Source organism: Choloepus didactylus, chromosome 11, assembly GCF_015220235.1.
Source record: "Choloepus didactylus isolate mChoDid1 chromosome 11, mChoDid1.pri, whole genome shotgun sequence".
Taxonomy (NCBI): Eukaryota; Metazoa; Chordata; class Mammalia; order Pilosa; family Megalonychidae; genus Choloepus; species Choloepus didactylus.
The window spans coordinates 7005133-7022182 of record NC_051317.1 but is presented as its reverse complement, the minus strand read 5'-3'; the positions used below and the strand labels follow the sequence as shown (position 1 = coordinate 7022182).

At 36.2% G+C, this 17050-nt stretch overlaps 1 pseudogene; it reads right to left on the bottom strand.

Annotated features, from left to right (window-relative positions):
• Positions 1-3931: 3931 nt before the first annotated feature.
• LOC119506535 overlaps positions 3932-17050 on the bottom strand; it is a 192765-nt pseudogene continuing 179646 nt past the window's right edge.

The window sequence follows — 17050 nt, the reverse complement described above, 5'->3', positions numbered from 1 at the left end:
AAGTCCTTTGATATACAAAAGTGTTTAATTTTGAGGAGATCCCATTTATCTTTTTCTCTCTTTCTTAACATTTCTCTTTTTCCTCTTTCATTGCTCATGCATTGGGTGTAAGGTCTAGGAAACTATTATGGAGTAGATCTTAAGTTAGAAAAATAGAATTTCTCAAAAACAAGAAATAAGATTATCTTAGAAATATCATCTGTTATAACGAAAATTTATTATTCTCCAATAAATAACTGATTTCTTTGTTTATTTAGTCAGATATTGTGCTTATTGTGATGAGTTATAGTCCATGAGAAGACTGTTGAAATTTTTAATTCTTTCATGCCAGATGGGGTTAAAGTAATTTTGTCTTATATGTAGGACAACAACAACCCATTTATCCTCAAGAAATACAATCATTTTTGCTCTTCCTATAAGAAACTATTTTATGTTTTCTCTACAACATTAATTTACTGTTAGGATTTCTGGAGTACTGTATTTCAAATTATTGAAGAAAATATTCTTTTTATAGAGACAATACTTTTCAGGGAAAGAGACTGACATGGCACTTTTATATTTTAGCATTATATCATGCATTAGAAAAATATGAAAATCCCTGCATAATTTTAAATAGGGCATGTCAAACTTATCACTTACTTGAAAACAAGAAACTAACCAAGCATGGGGGAAAATATCAGAAATTGAATTTCACATTGATAGAAATTATAAAGGCTTCACAAATGTTGACAGTTCCAAAAGAAAATAAAGTGATTAGTTATTTAATCTGAGTAAACCTTTTTAAATACATACATACATTAGTAGAAATGCAAATTTATTGTCATTTCTTGTTTGTAATAGTGACAACAGAGGGATCTCAAATACCACAGTGAGTGACATAAATATGTATTTTAGCAGCATGTGTAAATGATTTTGAAAAAAGTGTACTTATTGATCTATATTATATTATTAATAAAATTTTTGGATATAAATATCAGAATAATCATGTTTTTAAAGCTGTGTAAATATTGACAGATAACTGTAGTAGAAATGGAAAAGGAGAAATACCTTTAACTTGAAAAGCTTTCATTTAAAGAAGCCGAACTATTACCCAATAACAATAGTTAATGTTATATAGCACTTATTGGATTCCAGATACAATTACTAGCATACTTGCTAGGCAAATGAATAAATGAACTCATTCGATTCGCAAAGCATCCCCATGAGATCAGTACTATAAAGTACCAAATATCGTTTAACAGAGGAGGTAACTGAGGAACAGAAAAGTTAAAATATCTGGCCCAAGTTCTCACATTGACAGAGCTAGAATTTAAACACAGGCAGCAGGTTCCAGATTGTACAATCTCAATGCTATATTATATAGCCTCTTTCTACAAGTCATCACTTTGAATTTTATGCAGTTGTACATACTGCATCCAGATGATGTTAATAGGTAGTCCTCAAATAAAGGGAACTGAGTTCTGATGAACTTGTGAAATTCGAAATTCTCTAATTCCATTTGGGACTTCCCAGTATGAATGTCTACCCATTTTTCAGAAATATTTTGGTACTTTATGATTTAAAAGTTCTTGAGTCTATCTAAAAAAATATATATATATCAATCATTTTGAATGAATTGACTGAAAAAAACTAAACTAGATATTTAGTCAAAAGAGAAAGACTGAATTTGTCCTTAAATCATGGGTAAGATTTATTTATTTAGTTAGTTAGTTTATTTTTGCTTCTTAGGTTGATGTGCTATGGCTCAGTCAACAAGGCTAATTACCCTTAATATGAGTACATATATTAATAAGAATCAGTCTAGTTTAGGTTTCAGATCTTCTGCAGGTGACTGTGAAAAAATTATGGGGAGGATTAAGAGACATTATTGAAACAATGAATATAATCATTATATAGTCTTATCTTTTTGGTATTTTGTAAGGGAAAAAAGGAAAATTTTTTAGAGGTTAATTACTTTTTTATTATTGGATTATATTGTAAAGTCTTTACTGTGTCTCCAGTTTAATCAAGAAGAAATGTGTTGCATTTACTTCAAGAAAATAATTACTCTAGTGACATAAAACAGACACAGGCAAAAGACCAAGTACATGTTTTCAAAAATAAAAACTAAACATCTTACCTGGTCCTACTTTTGCTATTTTGTACTACACTTTTCCTCTTAGAGAATTGACCTTAATACATGTTAAATCTGATTTATCTTCCCACATTTTTAAACATTAAATGCAACTTCTCACAGTTTCTAAGTTATAAACAAAAGATTGAAAAGAACATGGGAAGTAAAGTTTAAAAACAAAGTAAGACCTGCTATTACCCTACAGAGGAAAGGCTGAGTAAAGTATGACCCCTCTTTGGCTCAACTCAGAAATACTTTTACTCAGAGGCAAGCATTTCTGATCTAAGAGTAAGTTTCCTACTCCCCCTGCAGGACCGGATCTTCAAGTGTTTCCAGTCTCAATTGCAAAGTAAATGAAAATATCTACAAAACCTCTACAAGCTAAAAATCAGAACAAGGCTAAATAAAATCACAACTGTGTGCTTGGTCTAAATATACATGTTCAGCTTTTTCCTTTTTTAAGGTATCATTTTTATTACAGATGATATTTTAAAATAACTTACATTTTTAGTGTGCTTTATGCTCAATAACTGTAAATCTGAAACAAATGAATAAAATAAAAAAATTTATTTTTCACTTGCTTCTCTGGAAATTTCAATTACCTACTACTTTACTTAATCAAGTTATACATGAAGTTAAGTTTCAGCTGGGTAAAAAAAAAAAAAAAAAAAAAAAAGATCCACCACAAAGATAAAGTTAAACATTTAAAGGGAATGCAAAATCATAATGCCCTCCTCATATTCTGAGTTTAAAACTTTGAGTTAACTATTATGTATCCAAGAAAAGTTCACTATGCAATTTAAAAGCAAATATGTTTTTTGCGTTTAAGCAAATTATGTGCAATTTTGTATTTTATTGGGAAAAATAAGGCAAAGACTTGACAAAAATTTCTTTTGTAACAAAAGACAATGTAATAATGAATCCGAATGTTACATAAGACCAGTGCCTAAAGTTTCTAACTTCTAAACAAACATGCACACTTTCTATCTAAAAAAATATTTTGCTAGCAAATTGGACAGAATATATGTTTTGCTGTAAATAAAGAGTACAAATTTACAGTTATGGCCTGATAGCTAGCTAATAACATTTAAAAATATGTATAGCCAAAACTAACAATTTTCCAAAACATATATATGTTTGCACTAAAAGATCTCTGCTAAAAATAAACTTATTTAAATGGGTCTTACTGAAGTAGGACTTTCATGATACTAGAAATCTTTTAAAAAGTGAGTGCAATAGGACTACAACAATATTACTATTAATAAAAAATTATAGAAGAGATTATTGCAGTACTTTCCCCCATAAATACTAGCAAACTTGGTTGAAGTTGTGCAACCCCAAATTATTTTTCCTCTTACTGAACTTCATTATGTTTCACGTATCTCTAAAGTTTTTAATTCACCAGAGAATGAATCTTAAAATCTGTAAGAATTTAAATTATTTAAATGGTAGCTTTACATTGTACTACCATGTTTTGCCCTTCTTGTTTTCCAAATGCACAAAAACTACATTTTTCTCAAAAATGAAAAAAGATGTCCACATTAAAAAAAAATAAAGCCTACAGAAAAATTCCAGAGTAAAAAAGGTTATTCATATGGCACAAAGTGATCTCCCACTAGTCCAAAGTCCAAAGCATTTAAATGAGGTCCATTTGTATGTCTTGTTTTCTTTTAAATGGAAAACTACATTGAGGTGAAATCACACTGTTTTTAGTTCTTGAGTCTACAAGTGTACACAAATTTTTATCCAGTTATTAAAACTAGGAGACCAAGTTGAGTGTGCCAAAGACATAGCATTCAGTTGGATCTTGCAGAGTAATCAGGAAGAAAAATAAAAAAAGGAATTTCCTTGGTTGGTTTTCATAGCTCGATAGACCAAAAACAAACAAACAAACTGCCACAACAACAAACAGTACGTTTTTTTATCCACATGGGAATGGAATGTCCCTTTTTTTTTTTTTTTTTTTTTTCTTTTCTTTTCTTTTCTTTTCTATCTTGACATCTGCCAAGGGAACATACTTGGGGGCATATTTACATGAAAAGAATCCTCCATTCTGAAATCATTCAGTTTTAATGGCAGGCTTGCAGCCTCTTTCGCCTGCAAAAAAGGGAAACATTTCCTTAAGAATATCCCTTTCTGTTCTTCTTTCCTCTATTTTTCTCCCACTTCAGCTCTTCTCAATGATATCCTTGGTGTTCTGGGTATGTCTGAGAATTTAGTGATTGGCAGAATAGGAGCTGCATGTTTGACATTTCCAGCCACCCTATTGACAACTAAGATTTTGTTGCTTGAACCCACTATAGTTTCAGCTATTGGGAGTACTCTGAAATTACTGCACTATCTATAGGAAAGTGTTCTGAAGATTTCACCCTTTTTCTTGTAGATTCCCTAGTTGATGCCTGTAGAAGTCCACCTTTTGAAGATCCACTTGTCCATTCAGTCTCAGGTATTCCAATTTGAGAATAGCTCTGATTGTGTTAAAATCTTCTTTGCTTGAGTCTTACTGAATTCTTTGCTCTGTCTTTAGTGGTTCTCTTGCTCAAGCTTGAGCTCTACTTTAAAGTCTTCTTCCTTGACACTGAACTGTCAGTCATTACTCCCATTCTGCCCTGTATTTTCTGCTGAAGAAACTGTCGATCTTGATTCTGTTCCTTGTTTCTTCAGTTTCAGCAGCTTTTTCTCCAATAGCTTCCTGGTTGTTCCTACATTAGGACTGGGTTTCACTCCATATTTCACAATTTGAACCAGAAGATCTTCATTAGTGAGCTGTGTTATGTATACATCATCTTTATCTTCTAGTCTGGGTTTATAGGTTTTCTTTGTTGCCTCAGATATATGGCTCAATGTGAATTAAGAAAAATTAGGGGACAAAGCTCTTAATAATGATAGAGAAATTAGAGAAATAGACTATTATTACAGGAATCTTTTAGGACAGGGTACTTAACTTGTGATCCAGGGATGTTTCAGAAATAATATGGGGTGTCTGTGTTCGTGTGTGCATGTATGTGTGTGTATGGAGGGGGAGGGGTACATGCTGTTTTCCTGGATTTCATGAGATTTTCTAGTGCCTATGACCTCCAAAATGTTTACTATTCCACTTGTTTAAGGGGAAAATGTTATCTGGAAACCTGAAGCAGGTGGATGATTTTTTTTTATTTTAGTATTTTAGCAAAGACATTATACAAACTTGTAACAAGAAAAATAGAGTTACTTTTAAGAGAAAATAAATAAGATAAATATGAAATACATTTGTTCAAAAATAAGTTTGTTTTTAGTAAAGGTAATGCTTTCTTAGGTAGAGCCTATGAATTGGATTGTTTTATAAATGTTACTATGAAAAAACCAACAATGGATGGTTTCTTTTCTGTATGACTTTTTTTTATTTGTGTATGATACATGAAAATTTTGCATCTATATACATTATTAGCAAAGAAGTATAGACAAACTAGTTCACTGTGACACTTTTAAAATATTTGTTTTATATTTTTTTGTGCTTCCTATGTATTTGGACGTATAGAAATACTTTCATATCAGTCATTCAGGATTTAGATGATGAGGGTAAAGCAAATGAACCTTGGCTAATCTGGAATTTACTTGAAACTGCATAAAAGCTTTAAAAAATTCATATGCAGAAACATCTGGAAAGTGGATGCAGTGTTTGGTGATGTTATATAACCTCACCATTTATAGTTAGGTTGAATGATCTCATCCTAAGGGTTTTTGAAGATTTTAAGAGGAAAAAAAGCTCAAGAGGGTGTAGAAGGCAGGATGTTTTCATGAGAAGGGGGTAGTTCTATCTTTTGCATAGTCACATTATTAGACATTTTAAAAACCCACTTGTCTGTCCAGAGCATATGAACATAGCACCTGAATCATTTTTAATTGCTGCATTTGTGAAAGAGCCATTGTCCTCAAAAGGAACCTGGATAAAAGCCTGCAAGATTAAGGCGAAGTGCTTTGGATTTTTATAAGTAATAGAACTTTCTGAAATTCTAGTCAAATACTGCACTTGTGAAAGTTACTCTTTTTTAAAAGTAAGAGGTCACAAAGTTTCAGACTTATCTGTTAGTTGACTTTCTAAATTTAATTTTTGGTTGAATGTTATTGTTCATATTCTCTGTTTCTTCCTCTAATGTAAAAAATTTATTGAAATACTAATAAAGGTTTTTACAGCATTCCATAAGATGTTAGCAAAAATCATCAAGTGAGGAGTTATAGTAAGAGAAAACACTATTGTTACCTCAATGTCTTTTTGTTTTTCCCAACTATAGTCTCCAGTTTGCATTGATTGTATTTTTTTCCCTAATACCACCCTATTTTTAACACCTTGCAAGGTTGACATTCATTTGTTCTCCCTCATGGAAAAACATATTTGTACATTTTATCACAATTGTTGAGCACTCTGGGTTTCACAGAGTTATACAGTCACATTCTTTATCTTTCCTCTTTCCTTCTGGTGTCCCATATTCTCCTAACCTCCCTCTTTCAACCATACTCACAATCATCTTTGTTCAGTGTACTTACATTGCTGTGCTATCATCACCCAAAATTGTATTCCAAACCTCTCACTCCTATCTTTTTCTATCTGTCTATAGTCCTCCCTTTAGTATTTCTGTAGCACAGGTATATTGTTCACAAACTTAGTCATTGTCTGTTTGTCAGAGAATATTTTAAACTCTCCCTCATAGATGAAGGATAGTTTTGCCGGATACAGGTTGGTGGTTTCTTCTCTTTCAGTATCTTAAATATATCACACCACTTCCTTCTTGCCTCCATGTTTCTACTGAGAAATCCACACATAGTCTTATCAAGCTTCTTTTGTATATGATGGATCACTTTTCTCTTGCTGCTTTCAGGATTCTCTCTTTGTCTTTTGTGACATTTGATGATCTGATTATTAAGTGTCTTTGCATAGTTCTATTCAGATCTATTCTGTTTGGGTATGCTGTCCTTCTTGGATCTGTAATTTTATGTCTTTCATAAGAGATGGGAAATTTTCACTGATTATTTCCTCTATTATTACTTCTGCCGCTTTGCCTTCTCTTCTCTTTCTGGAACACCCATGACACGTATATTCGTGTGTTTCATGTTGTCATTCAATTCCCTAAGACGTTGTTCATATTTTTCCATTCTTTTCCATATCTGTTCTTTTGTGTGTAGGATTTCAGGTGTCTTTTTCTCCAGTTCCTGAGTGTTTTCCTCTGCCTCTTGAGATCTGCTATTGTATGTCTCAATTATGTCTCTCATCTCTGGTGTTGTGCTTTTCATTTCTATAGATTCTGCCAATTGTTTTTCCAAACTTTGGATTTCTACCTTATGTTCATCCAATGTTTTCTTTATAGCCATCATCTCTTTTGTTATATCTTCCCTGAGCTCGTTGATTTGGTTTTTGATTTGACTTAACATATCTCTTTGAAAATCTTTAATAGTTTGTTTCAATAAACTGAAATAATATCTCAACTGTATCTTAATTGAGGTGTAAGTTTGTTCCTCTGACTGGGCCATATCTTCATTTTTCCTAGTATAGATTATAGTTTTCTGTTGTCTAGGCATCTGGTTTCCTTGGTTACCCCAGTCAGATCTTCCCAGGCCAGAACAGGTTCATGTCTCAGAATGGGATTATATTCAGGGTGTATCTTAGAGGAATGACAGACTTTCCTGTGAGGTTTCCAGTCACTGTGCTTTTCCTAAACTTCCCAGCAGGTGGCACCTGTCAGCCTGTCACTCCCGACTGCTGTAAGGAGATGCGTTTTCGCTTCAGTTTCTGTTTTGGCTGTTTTCCGCCAGGCTCTGGGATCTGGTTCTGAAGGGAAAGCTGGGCCTTGCCCCCTTACTCTTAGGGAAGATACACCCCCTAGGGATTTATCATCTGCATTTGAATTGTCTCTCTGAGTCTGTTATTTCCACTCCTGTCTGGGTCAGAGCACTATGAACTGACAATGGCTGCAGCTCTCTCTTCTGAGCCCCTCAGGCTGAGAGGGAGAAAAAGGGACAGAAAGTCCCCTTTTGGAGCCAGTACACAGCCCCCCAGTTTCACTCATCGGCCAGAGGTAACACCCAGTCTTCTGGGGCTCCCCCTCCCAGGACAGATGAGTCTTCTGGTTCTTTAAAGTCAGTCGTCACTAAAAGCCTCTGTCTGCTTGTTGGGGGGGGTTATAGCTTGTATTCAGCAGTCCACAATTGTTAATTAAAACCCCAGCTGGAGCTCAGCTGAGCAATATTCGCTTGCTCGGAGAGTGCCACTCTCTACCATAGTGAGGTTTTGCAGCAGAGCCTGCTGTGCAGGGAGGGGGCTCTTGGTGCAGTTCCACAGCCTTTACTTACAGATTCAATGCTGCAATCTCAGGCATTCCTCCCAATCCAGGTTGGTGTATGATGTGTGGACAGTCATGGTTGTCCCCCAGCAGTTATTCCAGATTATTTACTAGTTGTTTCTGGTTGTTTATTGGTTGCTCCAGGGGACTGACTAAATGATGCTCCTCTCTATGCTGCCATCTTGGCCCTCCCTCAATGTCTTTTTGATTCCCTTTATATATTCCCTTTTAAGAAAAGTATTAAATATCTACATTTAATTAAAATTAGGGGATCCTGCATAGGGGAAAAAGAACAGAACAACAAACAAGCAGAGCTAACTGATGTGAATCAGCAAAATGTTTTTGAATTCCAGAAAGTCTGAGCAAAATAAGGAAACAAGAGATAAATACTATCCAGGAAAAGATGTGCTGAATACTGCCAAATATTTTAGGATTTAGTCAGTGTTATGGCCAGTAGTGAAACGTATATAAATGATATCAGCTTTAAGAGGGATCTTTATACTTGAGGGAGCAATGACACTTTTTCTAAGGGATTTTGGTATTGAAAGGCAGAAAAACAGTAATATAGGTAATGTTATGTTTCAAAATCAACTTTTAAAATATTGAAAAACAAAACTTCTGTGTATTTATAGGTCAAAGATCCTGTTCAAAGCAGTAGTTCCTAAACTGAATTGCTGTGACATCATTTCTTTTCTCTCTCTCTCTTTGAATTTACAGTAAGAGATTAAAAATGGCTACTTTAAAAATAGAGATTTATGATTTTTGTAGGTGTAAAATTGTATTTGATAATAATATTATATGAAATTTATTATATTGTAAATTACTACAAATGCCACATTCCCAATTTGAAAATTACTCATTTTCCGTGCACCTTTTTTTTTTTTTTTTTTTTTTTTGGGGGGGGGGATTGAAAATTGAAGTAGGGCATTTATGAGGCATAGCCAGTGTTCCTGTTTGGATATATTTGTTCCCCCAAAAGCCATGTTTTAATCAAATCTTATGGGATATTTGGGTTAGGTTGTTTCCAGGGAGATGTGACTCACCCAACTATAGGTAAAACACTTTGATTAGATATTTCCATGAAGGTGTGTCGCCACCCATTCAGGGTGGGTCTTAGATCACTGGAGTCCTTTAAGAGACACTTGGGAGCTGAAGAGATTCTAGGAGCTGACCCAGATGCTTGCTGAGGCTTTGAGATGCTTGGAGATGAGGACAGAAGGATGTTTGGAGATTGTAAGCTAAGAGATAAAGCCCAAAGTTTGCCCCAAAGAAGATAAGAGAGGACTCCTGGTTGCTCAGAGAGAAATCCACTGGAATCAGAAGCTGAAAGCAATGCAACCCAGGAGCAGAGGACTAGCCGACAACAGCCATGTGCCTTCCCAGCTGACAGAGGTATTCTGGATGCCACTGACCATTCTTCAGTGAAGGTATCCTCTTGTTGATGCCTCAGTGTGAATACTTTTATGGCCTGGGAGCTGTAAATTTTTATCCTAATAAATCCACTTCTGGTATTTTGCATAATGGCAGCAATAGCAAACCAGAACAGAGTTTGGTGCCAGAGAAGTGGGGGTGCTGCTGAATTTGCAAATAACAAACATGTTGGAACAGCTTTTTAAATGGATAAGGGGAAGATTCTGAAGAATTGTGAGGAGCTTGATAGAAAAGGCCTAAACTGCTTTGAAGAGACTGTTTATAGAAATATGGACTCTAAAAATATTTCTTATGAGGCCTTAGACAGAAATGATGAATGTGTCATTGCAAACTAGAAGAAAGGCAATCTTTATTGTAAAGTGGTGGAGAATTTGGCAGAATTGAGTGCTAGTGTCAAATGAAAGGAAGAATTTAAAGTGACAAGTTGCGATACTTTGTTGAAGAGATCTCCAAGCTAAATGTTGGAAATGTAGCCTGGCTTTTCCTTGGAGCTTACAGTAAAATGCAAGAGGAAAGAGAGAAGCTGAGAACTGAACTCTTGGTACAAGAAACCAGGAATTGATCATCTGGAAAATTTTGAGCTTCCAGAAATAAAACCCCAGAGGCTACAGCCCCGTGTGAGGATTTAACAAAATGTGGAACCAGCCCAGTCACTTAAGTACAAGCCAGAATTGGAGATGGAATTATCCAGAAAGGATTTGTGGAAAGTCCTATTGTCTGACAGTTTTGTCGCATGTAACCTACATGCCAAGCCAACAAATTTTTTTCTAAGATCTGTATAGACAGAGCCACTGCCAGTCTAGACTAAAAGGGACAGAAAAGGGACATATTGAAGGAAAACTTTCTTCAGAAAAGGCAGAACCATGGAAGCCAAGGTCTAAAGCCAAGAAATCTCAGGCAAGGAGAGCAGAGCAACCCATGCACATGGAAAAAATGACTTTTCCCTGAAAGCAGAGGGTGGGCCTCCCGCCTCAATGCTCAGGAAGAGTGCTGCCACCCCAGTCCTCAGAGAGGGTGGAGCACATTCCCCCAGGGATTGGGGAGAGCCTGGCCAGCACCCCACTGTTTGGAGAGGGGAGAATCTGGGCCCTGGCAATGGAAAAGAGTCTGGGTGCCAGCCTTATGCTTGAGGAGGGTGGGGCTGAGAAGAAGGTGGTCTCCCAAATGCATAGATATGTTGGAGCAATCACCCTAGTGTTTGGAGAGTACAGGCCCCCTGCAAAGCCCCTTGGAAAGAGTTGGACTCCTGCTCTCTCAAGCCCCAAAGATAAAATGTCATTTGATAAATGACTCTAAGACTTTGAAATCTAATGGAGTTTGCCCTGAAGGTTTTCAGAACTGTTTCAATCCCTTGATCCTCATTTTCCTTTCAGTTTTTCCCTATGGCAATGGGAATGTTTATCCTATGACTGTCCCTCCTTTGTATATTGGCAGCAGATAACTTGTTCTGAATTTCACAGGTCTACAGCCAGAGGAGAATGTTAGGACTTTGTACTGATCTATATTGTGCTGGAACAAATGTATTTTGCATTTGGAAAGCACATGTCTTTTTGGGGTCCAGGGGGTGGAATGTGCCAGTTTGGACATATTATGCCCCCCCCCCCCAAAGCCATGTTTTAATCCAATCTTGTGGGATATTTGGATTATGTTGTTTCCAGGGAGATGTGACTCACCCAACTGTAGGTGAAACATTTTGATTAGATATTTCCATGAAGGTGTGGCCTCATCCATTCAGGATGGGTCTTAAGTAGATCACTGGAGTCCTTTAAGAGACACTTGGGAGCTGACAGAGAAGCAAGGAGCTGACCCAGATGGTTGCCGAGGCTTAGAGATGCTTGGAGATGAAGACAGAAGGACGTTTGGAGATGCTAAACTAAGAGATGAAGCCCAAAGTTTGCCCCAAAGAAGGTAAGAGAGGACTCCCAGTCACTTAGAAATCCACTGGAATCAGAAGCTGAATGCAATGCAGCCCAGGAGCAGAGGACCAGCAGACACCAGCCATGTGCCTTTCCCAGGTGACAGAGGTGTTCTGGATGCCATCGGCTGTTCTTCAGTGAAGGTATCCTCTTGATGCCTTAGTTTGGACACTTTTATGGCCTTAGGACTGTAAATTTGTAACCAAATAAACCCCCTTTATAAAAACCAATCCACTTCTGATATTTTGCATAATGGCAGCACTAGCAAACCAGAGCAACCAATAAGTAGATGATTCCTCAATGCAGAAGATATAAATATTTATGTTTACCATCTATCAATTTCTCAAGTAAATGAAGTTGCCTCCAAAATGGAAACAAAAAACCTTTTAATTTATCTTCGAAAGACCAATATGTGCTTAAAGGGGGACAAAGAGGGATTCAGGGTCTTACTTTCAAGCAATAAGACATATATTTGCATGAGTTAATTTGCATGGTGGTGGGAGGGGGCAGGGAAAATGAGTCCAAAGAAGAAAATTTGCCTGTGGATTCCTGGGAACAAAACCAGGGAATATTTATTAATAGGCTTGAGTTGTTAACCCAGTCTCATCCCATTGACCAGAAAAAGAACCAGAAGTAAAAATCTCAGGTATCTATTTATTTTAGGAACCCTGAAGGAACAGGTGCACAAGCTAAAATACTTCACAGTCAGACACAGAGGTAGAGAGATGGCTGGTCCTTTCTGCCTCTCCCCCTCCCCACTCCCTTTCTCATGGATTATACTGTGGCTCTGTCAGTTTGAGAACTGAGAGGAAACCAGTGTCATTTGTCAATTTAGGGAAAGCAAGTATATGTAGTGGAAGAATGGTATTAAATGAGACAAAATCATACTTCTAAATAACACAAACAATTATGGCCATTGATTATAAAAATGGATTTACTTTTCAACATGTGCATAAGCCAGTGGTAGTGTACGTTTTGGAAACTGTAGTCAAAGTACTGAAGGCTGAACTTCCTACTGTCCTCATATAGAAGAAATTGATTTTTGCTTGAATAAAGATCAAACCCTCTTTGGCACAAAAGCACAAGTAGTGTAATGGGTAAAGAGAATCACTAAAAACTCCTTTTAAAATGTGATAAGATTTTCAATAAATCAGCTACTTTATTAGACTCACTGTGTCATTCACAATGAAATAGCAGAGCCATATGTCCCCACCAATATTTCACAGTTTTATTTTGAAAAAAGTATCATCTCCAGTGCTCTGCCATGATTGTATGATTTACTGTTCTGCACTCAATTCTGAAATATCCATTCCCATCTCAGCTATTCTATTCTTGGAAGCAGAAAAGATTTTGCCTCGGGTTTTGTTTATTCAGAGCCTGTTAATGTTGTAATTTTCATATCACAGTCATGTCACTTTGCCACTAATGTCATGTATCTGATAAAAGAACGCAGGGAGAGGAGTTGTGTTATTAATTACAGAGGTGTGATAAATGGATTATCTTATTCAGTAAGCAAGTCCTTGACAAGCAGGTGAATACAGATGGGCATATTAATTCTGGTTTCTTAATTTACTGTTAACGTCAACACGAGTTTTCGTATTTTTGGTAAATTTCTGAGCATCTCCCTAAAACAAGCCTTAATAATAATAGCTAAAAGTTATTGAATTCCTACCATGAATTATTTATGTACTATATTTAGAAGACTTACCTCATTTAATCCTTTCCAACTCTGTGAGGGAGGTACTATTATATTATATTACAATCTCCATTTTACAGATGAGGAAACTGAGGCAAAGCAAGTTGACATTAACACAGGATTTCTTGGCTAATAATGTAGAGTTGACATGTGCCCTTGTAATTCTTCTCTAGAAATAACTTTTAATCTTACTATCCTTGATGATTTTCACAGCCTATGTCTCCCATTCTGATCTGATAAGAATATGATATTTATAGACTATATATATATATATAGATAGATAGATAGATATAGATATAGATAGATATAGATATAGATAGATAAATATAGATATAAATAGATAGTAAGCTTGTGATCTGGATTTTAATCTTATATTTTTATTTGTTCATTGACATTTTCTGCTGCCATCCTATAGCATAATGCTGACTTTTTCATTATGCCTTGGCTGGGGATTCTGAGTAATGCTACACTTTAAACTGTAAGAGAATATTATCAAGACTTATCTTGTTTTATATAGGAAGAAGCATTTTCTATTCAGGGCCATCATTCAAAGAATTTCCACCTAGAAGATGAGAAGTGGAGTCTATTTCTTCCTTGCAGTCCCTTTCATTTTCTCTTGGCCCATTTGCTGACTTCCTTTCTGTACAACAGGTACATGAGCGTGATGAGTTTTTTTACCCTCATATTACAGCTTTGTTATTTTGATGTTTAGCTGCTGGCCACTTCCTGAAACACACACACATACCCACCAAAAAATATTGGGTTTTAAGCATACATTTTAGGGAAACATTTATGAAATAGTGGAAAAGAACAACAAGCCCTAGGTACATCTTTATTTTCTTGTGGAAAATCTCTTCACAAGGAACTTCAAGAGCAAAGGTGTGTTTAATGTAAGAGCTGGACAAGACAAAATTGAACCATTTAGGAACGACACACAGTTGTGTTTTTACTGTCTGTTGACTGCCAGGTCTTGCCTGGGGTTTGTAGGGTGTCAGTGACAATCCCAGCCCAACTCTGTTCAACTGAACCCCATGAGGTCCTGTTTCTGAAGAGTCAGCCACACCCAGTTCCTGAGGTTCTCCCATGTGCCCAGAAGTGGGTTAGCTATTTATTAGGCTTTGGTAGGCCTAGCACTTTTAGTTCCTTGACACTGGAATTCAGTTTGTAAGACTGCACTTCTACTTTGGCTACCTGTTTAGTTCAACAGTCCCCCACTAGGGCTTAAACCCCTCTCAAAGCTATAACTTCCTTAGCAGGTACCCCAACACCAGCTTATATTCTGCCAATCCTCTTCTTGGATGCTACCCCCTATTTTTCCATCACTAGCTGTTGTCCTGCCCATCTCAAAAGATCGCTCATCTGGGACTGAAGGCAACGTACTTCAACTTTGAGCATTATTACTTTTTGGAAATTCATGCTGTTCTTCTACTGCATTGCATCCTCTTGGACACTGACAGTGGCCTGCATCAAATCTGAAAGTACTAAGTTCCTGATGGTAAACATTACGTGTTGTTCTCTTACTTGTGGTGCCCAGCACTGGGGAGATTTGTCCTGTTATCCTCACCATCACCCTGTCCTCACCTTTGCCACTCGTTAGACCGCCAAGTTCCCAGTATGTCTGTGAACTGAGCCCATCAGAGAAGCAATCCTAAATACATGGCTTTTCTTCTCAAGTACCTATGGACTGTATCTCTAGTGTAATTGCCAAAACACATCCTATTTATTGAATAGCTTCCTTTTATTTTTGTTATTGAAAGGCCAAAATGGGCTGAGAGGGTCAGTTGGATCACTGTATTTCTGCTGATTAGGAAGTTGGGAAGTAACTGGATAAGATCTCCATGGCCATGAACTAGCATTGTTATGCAGGACACAATGTATTGCTTATGGAGCTCTGCAGGAGACAGAGCTGGAATTTCAACGCTGAGGTACATGATTACAAGGCTCCTGCCCTTTGTGTTTCATCTCATTCCTTAATTTTCAATAGTGGTGCTCAAATTACTGGGTTAACATCCTCACTTACCTCTCTGAGCTTGGTGGTCTTTTTGTTGAATCAGGGATGTGGACAAGATCACTCTCTTATATAACATATTAAGTGTCAAATCATAATTCCAACAAGCAGCACCCTTAAAGAAGCTTCTAAAAGACTGAAAGCAGAAAGCCAAGGTGCCTGGCTATGCTGGTTCTGTTTCTTAGTGTTTTGGCACTTTGTGCATTGCTAATTTGCCTTTAATATTGAATGGCTTTATTTTAAGTTTGCAACTTTGAAAGTTTTCAAATTTCCATCCAAACTTTATGAAAAATAAGTATCTCTGCCATCCAATTTTTAGTCAAGAAGGCCTTTAGAATGTCTCATAGAGAGAAAGGATGTATTTTCATTACTATTAGCATCAGTTGCTTTGTGATTTTTCATTTTTTGCTTTGCTTCTTATCAGTACACATCTTGGGAATTTCTATAAAACAGAGCCAAAGGAAAATTATTTTTCTGTTGACATGGATTCTCTTATTCCATCAACTTGTACAGGCATGGACACATGATGGATAGGAACATTCTGAAGTAAATACTTAGAATTCTGGATGATTTTCTCTAATAACAAAATATCCTAGCAGTTTCTTGCAGATTCAGTTGACTAATTACTACAGATTTGGTTGCAACCCAAGTCACTTTAGTACCTTACAAAAAGTGAGATGCTTCAGGCAAGATTAACAGCATGAGAATAAATGAGTTAGCAAGCATTAATAAACCTGGAGAACAACAGTGTTAAATGTTTTATGCATCATTTGAATATGTGCCACTGCAGAAAATTGAATGAACAGCTTTTTGGTTATGAATACTGGAATAAATTTTTTTAGCATGGTTTTGCATTTCTTTTTGGTGACAGACTTATCAAAATGAACATTTTCTGATGGAGAATGCCTTGTAGGCATTCTGTCTTTTAGAGCTTAGCAGTGTGTCGCTACCCTCTTTTTCTCCTGATGAACCATTCATCCAGCAAGCATGTACTGAATGGTCACCTGGACCAGCCACTGCATACAGACTAAGGGTTACTACAGTGAAAGAGAATCACGTCGTAGGCTCTAGAAGGTCACCCGCTCCACCATTCATTCAGAGGCTGCTTTTAGCATTCAAGGCTTATTAGATTCTTGAACCATGAATGATGGAATAATATCAATAATTTTCTTAACAGCAAACATTTACTTCATGCTGTGTTTAATGCTCTGAACTTCAGATATGAAGGACACAGTTCCTACTCTCAGGGATGGCATTCTACTGAGTTTATATATGGATTTTCTGCTTCTACATACTTCTAGGTCATAGAAAAGGAGGAGAAGGAGGAGGAATAGTAATTAAAAAATACTTTTCATGAGTTTAATGTGTGCTAGGAATTTTTTTAGAATTCAAATGAAGTGTAACAAGATCTCTTAAAAATAGTTTTCATCTAATTGGGGAGAAAACTAACATTTAGTATGTTCTTTCTCTGTTTCAGGGACATTACATAGTAATAACCAACATTTATTGAACAGTTAGTAAGTGCTTTACTTGGATTATTTTACGTGAATTATTTTAATCTAATCCTTTGCA